The sequence below is a fragment of the Budorcas taxicolor genome, chromosome 2, assembly GCF_023091745.1.
Source record: "Budorcas taxicolor isolate Tak-1 chromosome 2, Takin1.1, whole genome shotgun sequence".
NCBI lineage: Eukaryota > Metazoa > Chordata > Mammalia > Artiodactyla > Bovidae > Budorcas > Budorcas taxicolor.
The window spans coordinates 134,759,261-134,765,989 of NC_068911.1; the positions used below are offsets into that span (position 1 = coordinate 134,759,261).

General features: G+C 41.0%; 1 protein-coding gene across 3 annotated transcripts in view; it reads right to left on the minus strand.

Moving 5' to 3' along the window:
* The window catches only part of ALS2 (alsin Rho guanine nucleotide exchange factor ALS2), a 60,034-nt gene extending 53,647 nt beyond the window's left edge, over positions 1 to 6,387 (minus strand). For 2 of the 3 annotated variants that reach the window (XM_052636282.1, XM_052636280.1), the window contains exon 1: positions 6,273 to 6,387. The gene's annotated coding sequence lies outside the window, so the exon portion shown is untranslated. Of the gene's footprint in view, positions 1 to 5,862; positions 5,873 to 6,272 lie in introns of those variants that run through there. The other variant, XM_052636281.1, reaches the window with a different exon arrangement.
* Between the last annotated feature and the right edge of the window lie 342 nt (positions 6,388 to 6,729).

The window sequence follows — 6,729 nt, forward strand, 5'->3', positions numbered from 1 at the left end:
TATCCCCAATGCAAAGAGAAAATTAAATTCTATGTATTCACATTTAGTAAACTTTATTCTCTGGACAAAGTCCATTTACCTTAATAATTTAGTCAAAGTTAGTATACTAACTTTAAAATGCTTAAATTTCAACAACTAACACCATATGTATTTTTCTTACCTACTATACTTCAGGTATGCAACCAATATAAAACTTCCATGGAAGCCCAAAACACCTTATGTTCTATTATATCCCAGCTGCTTAGAACAGCCCTGATATACAACAAGTACTCAATAAATACCTGTAGACAAACTGTGCTGTGCTGTGCTTAGTCGTTGAGTCATGTCCGAATCTCTTCGACCCCATGGACTTGCCTGCCAGGTTCCTCTGTCCATGGGGATTCTCTAGGCAAGAATACTGAAGTGGGTTGCCATGCCCTCCTCCAGGGGATCTTCCCAACCCAGGGATCGAACCCATGTCTCTTACATCTGCACCGGCAGGCAGGTTCCTTACCACTATCAGCACATGGGAGCTGACCACCCCTTAAATCCTGACCCAGAGTTCAGGGATTCAGTAAATTAATCCATATAAATAAAGTCAGTAGGATGGCCTAGAAAGTACTTACTACTTATAATGCTGTTACTAATGGGATAATGCACTTACTAAGTCATTGATTCAAAATATAAACTCCGGGAGGTCAGAAACCATGACTTATTTATTGGTAAGCTCTTGTACGATAGGAACCATTAGGTGCAAGCTGGCTACACATAAGAGTACCCAGTGGAAGACAACCCTTGATCTTAAGTTCCTGTCCACAGACTTTCAAATGATTAGGTTTCTAAGCTTATATATAATTAAAAGTCAGTTTTAGACACAAAAGGGAAGTATCTTCTCATAATAAAAACTCTCATCCATACTTTGCTAATAATCTTCCTAACAAGGAAGATGCTTTTCTTTCATGCCACTTCACAGATGTCAGATAACGCAGGAGAGAACAGTCCCTTTCTCCTTAGCACATGGAGACTTTTTGGTGTAATCAGGGGCATTAAGGCTTCATAGTCTCTCTCTTTTTACTTATTTTTATTCTTTTATGGCCTGCTAATCTCACCCTGGGGGCTTCCCTGGGGGCTCAGTGGTAAAAAAAATCCGCCTGCCCAATGCAGGAGACACGGGTTTGATCCCTGGGCCGGTAAGAGCCCCTAGAGATGGAAATGGCAACCCACTCCAGTATCCTTGCCTGGGAAAACCCATGGACAGAGAAGTCTGGCAGGCTGCAGTCCATGGGGTTGTAAAAAGTCCGACACTACTTAGTGACAAAACAACAACAACAAATCTTACCCTGAAACCTATCAAAACTGTATTCTTCTAACTGTTGAGAATCTTCTAAAATGAATATTGCTCATGGGAGGGGGGGAAACATGGTAAAATAAATATCCTGCAATATCCACTTAGCTCTTTTTTGCACTCACTGCATACCTCTTTGAAATGCACTTGTTGGAAATACTAAAATTCCAAAGAAACATTCTGATAAATATTATAATTCTGCAAATGATTCCCAGGTACTGCAACCATTTATGCCTATTATTACTTGACAGTGTATAACTTATGATATAAATTATGTATGTATATATATTTATTAATATATATTTATATAATTATTCCTTTAATAGTTTGCTACTATTCTTTCATTAAAATGGCTGCTTTTAAAAAAAAATAGGCATTCTAGAAATACAGTTCAAAGTATGTTGACTTCTTTATTTTACCGATCAATAATACCCAGTGCTTAAGGTCAAAAAGGGGACACACAACAGTACACATGCCAAAATATACTGTTCTGGAGCCATATTTCACTTAGAGTATTTTGAAAGTGCTAATAACAGGTATCTTGATTAGGCCTGAAAATATTCTTTTTAAACTTGTGAGTTATATTAGGGATCAGCCACTAAATTGACTATTTATAACTCAACCATTTAATACATTATCATCATGTTTACTTATTAATACCTGTAGAAAGAGAATTATTTTGTTTGAGCAATAACTAGAACACCTGCATTCACAGTATAAAACTTAGGATTACTACACTGTAATGAAATTTAACCAATGCAAACTTGAAAAAAAGTAAATGTTAACGACTATGATACCTACAGTTATTTTGTATCTAAGTCACTGTCCAAATTCCCTTCAGGGTTTTAGGATACAATGCACTCCCCTACACTCTCAGAGTTCACCATCATGCACTTCTCAAGGGTTTCTAGAACTTGAATTCCCCTGCAGCCTCTTAAGAAGGATCACTCCTCATATCCTAAGGAAAGCATGTCTCCCAGGAGCTCAAGTCAAACAGCAAAATAAACCTGAGTTAATAATTGGTCTGGCTCCTTTCTTTAAAAAGCTTTACACAGTGGATCTGCACTGGCACATTCTTTTCCTGCTGCAGGGAGAGAAGCTACAGAGTAAAATAAAGAGAGCATACGGAAGAGAGCCCAATTATAAGTAAAAATTATAAGGTTCTAGTTTCACAAACTACCTTAACCATACACAAGTCTTTAAAAATACAAATCCATCCACCTATCATTCCATGTTATATTTTAACACATTTTCATATCTGCTTCAGCTCTCTTAAAACAGAAGAAAAAGTTATACAGAGACCTGAAGGAGTTCTATCCAAACCTTCCTTTTCCAGGGTTACCCACTATTTCTAAAGTTAATATGTCTTATTTCCATGTATATTCTTGTCCGTTTATGTACTTTCACTAGATATACACATAACAATAAACAGTATATATTGTTTTAAAACTCTACACAGTTGCATAATACTGTGTGTATCTCTCCTTTGACAATTGTTTTTTTTTTACTCAATATTATGTATTTGAGATGTATCCTATGTTGATAAGCAAAGATCTAGTTCACTCATTTTTACCAGGGGATAGTATTTCATTGCATGAATAAACCATAGTTTATCCATTTCCCTACAAAAGTATAGCTGGATTGTTCTACTTATTGCTATTTTTTAAGAACTGCTATCATCATCTTTGCTAGATGTTTGCTTAGGAAATTGCCCCTAGTTAGGAATTCAGCTCAACAAAAATTCAGGTTGTGGAAGAAAATAACCCTAGAATGAAAAACCTACCCATATCACACTGACCCAGTCTTTTTTCCGTAAGAGTTGAGAAAGCTACATGTTCTTCAAAACCTCTACAATAAAAGATTAAGTCTACAAGAGACCCCACAAAGTATTCATTACCTTGCTGATTTGAATATTTGTGCTCTAGCCACACGGAGAAGGCAATGCCAACCCACTCCAGTACTCTTGCCTGGAGAATCCCATGGATGGAAGAGCCTGGTAGGCTGCAGTCCATGGGGTTGCTAAGAGTCAGACACGACTGAGCGACTTCACTTTCACTTTTCACTTTCATGCATTGTAGAAGGAAATGGCAACCCACTCCAGTATTCTTGCCTGGAGAATCCCAGGGACGGGGGAGCCTGGTGGGCTGCTGTCTATGGGGCTGCACAGAGTCGGACACGAGTGACGCAACTTAGCAGCAGCTGCTCTATCCACATGGATCAATTAATTCACCTATTTAACCAACTGCTCATCTGTTCTATCAATTGTGTGATATAGGCAAATATCAGGACAAAATGTGAAGATAGCACCATTACATCTATAGAGGAATGGGAGGTGGGGACCGGAAAATAAATGTAGTGCTAAAAAGAATCAAGTCCAAGTTGGCTGCTTTAATTTGTGATTCCCATGCATGTTCTTGAGGACTGATATCCTGTTAAGCCTACTGCTTTCATATTACTGATGACTGAATTACCTGGTCATCAATGAAGAGTTAAAAGACAAAATTGCTAAAAAAAAAAACAAACAAACAAAACTAAGTCTACTAGAATTATGTATATTCCTAACACAATCAGAATATGTGGTAGGTTTAATTTCACAAAGTAATTAAAATCCTCATAGCATTCCCCTGAGTGTCTGAGAAAAGAGCTCAACCTCACACTTTTTATTAAAGCAAGGCTTTTTTTACACCAGCTCAAAAATCACCACTCGTTACTTACTTCATAGTTTTTCAACCCACTCCTTACCTAGTCTCATATTAATAAAGAATTACAAAAGGTTTTCACAAGTCAGTCATATTCTTTGGAAATACTTTTAAAATGGACCCAGCAATACTACACTAAACCCATGTTTTTCATGAAGAGGTAGAGGATAGTACTCTTTCCATCTAATTATATGAAAAAAATCAGCTTTCAGTGAGGTTCATATCATACCTTTTGCTTCTTTAACGGTCAAAATGTTCAAAGTAAGTCAATGATGATCTAAATTCTGTAAGGCTCAAATCTGAAGAGAAGGGATTCCAGTTCACATTATTCAAATCAATTTTAAAAACAAGGGGCTTACATAATGCCACTCAAATTCTTCCCCTCAAATTACTTGCTTGGTACTTTATTTTCTGCATCATTATCTTTTCAAATTTTAATACTGTGAAACAGCAACAGCTTTTAACATTTCTCCTTATAACTATGAATGTTACATCTGCCAATACTAGCCACAGTTTGCAAACTAAGTAATTAATTTAAACTAGGTATAGATTCCATCAGCATTTTCCCTGTTAAAAGGCTCTAATGGAACACCAAACTTACTACAGACCAACTTGAAATCATATTTTCTCTAAATATACCCCTGCATCATAAAACTATCTGGAAACTAACCCTTGATATTAAAAACTATAGCTCTTTTCTAAAAAAAAAAAATCAGTTCTCTTTCACATCATTTAGAAAACAGTAAGTCAGTGGGTCATGGTGTAGTGGAAAAGAAAACGACATAAAATGGCTAAATGTATTGAATATTTACATACAGTGCCAAGTTCAGTAAAAAAGAAAAAAAATACAATAAATGAACCATTACATGTAAAGGTACTGTTATGAAGAAGTACTTTTATCCCCAGTTTAAAGATAAGGAAATTCAGACAGATGAGGAACTTGCCCAAACTCAAAGATGTAGGTTGATGGGGCTCCAGGTACACCCATGTCTAAAGCCTAGGATCTTCACCATTATGCTTGTATTATTAAGATTAAAACACTGTAATCTACTGCAAAAACAAATTTTTCACTCTTTTAAATTCTTAAAGTATTCACTAACTCAGAGGTCAAGTGGCCACTCCAAATCATCATCCCTATCTATGATAAACTGAAAAGATACTGGACCAACAGGTTTGCTGAATTTCTGTACTTGTTCAAGATAAACACACATTACACAATTTTATTTCTTTAAAGCCTTTTAAAGAACATATACAGCCACCAACAAATCCAGAAGGCAACAGAGTAAGGATGAGCGTTTGTTGCTGCTGCTATTGTTCAGTCGTCCAGCCGTGTCCAACTCTTTGCGACCCCGTGGACTGCGGCACGCCATGCCTCCCTGAACCTCACCATCTCCCAAAATTTGCCCAAGTTCATGTCCATTGCATCGGTGATGCCATGGACAAATGGTGAGCGTGTGTATTCAACAGTTATTTCCTTTTCCATTCTAAACCCAAAAGAAAATATTGTACTTAGATAAGCCACTTCAGCCCGTGTGTTTTTCCTCATCAACAAAGCCCTAAGCAATACACCACCGCTTTAGCCAAACATACACGGAGGACCAACACCAGAGTCAGGACCATTTCCTCACGAAAACCCCTGTGTTATTTTCCTGTCTTCACTTGTCAAAAGAACTTACCACCCTCTGCTGGATCACTTGACACGCAAAAGGATTAACCTAAACTCCTAATTCTTAATATCACATTTTCTTTTTCCACGACCTCCTTTTCAAGTCAGCGAAACCCTTGGTCCACTGTCCACCGCGAGCTGCATCCAGGGGCAACCCCTCCCGGGACACTCACCAAGGTTCGCAGCCAGGGACCCGAGTTTATCTGGTCGGCGCCAACAGTGGGCATTCAATAAACCCTCCGGAATGAATGGCTGGAAGGCAGCGTGGGTGGAGGCGGGAAGGGGGGACGCGAAGAATTTCAGGAGGCTGAGGTCTCCGCAGTGGCGCCCCGTCTGAGGAGGGAGGAACCGGGGCGACTGGGAGAACCCGGGGCCGTTGGGTGCTCCTCGACAGGCAGGCGCAGCGGGGCGGACGCTGGCTTGGGAAAACGGGGGCGCCGTCTCCGCGGATCCCCGCAGAGCGCTCCCGGGCCTCTGCCTGCGCCTCCGCCTTTCTCTCGGACCCCGGCCGCCCTCACGCTGGAGGGCCCGGCAGGTCAGCCCTCCGAAGCCACGAGCCAACCCGGGACCCGCGCTCGCTCACCTGACGCTCCACCAGCGGCACCGCGGTCCGCATCCGGCGCGAGCCCCGCAGCTCAGCGGGCCGTGAGATCAGCTGATTCATGGGGGGCGGGGCTTCTCGGCTGGGGCTGGGCGGCTTGCGAGTCTGAAGGCGGGAGGAGATCACCCCCGGAGTAGGTGGGGTCACATGCCAACGGCGTCTGGTAGGGATCAAAATTACTCAAGGGGCGGTGGGCGCCGCGGGCAACGTCCCCGGGGCTGCTTGCCTCTCCAACACCAGGCAGAACCACTCCTCCTGAGATGCACTTGGACAGTGACGTAACGTGGCGTCGCCGCAGCCTAACTACCCGAGCGCTTCCATGGTGACAGACGACTAGGAGGGTGGTCGGGAGCCGCAGTTATTTTATTGCTACCTCAAACTGCTGAAGTCCGAAGGGTAAGCGCTACACTTGAAGGCGAAGAGGCTAAAATGTGAAATG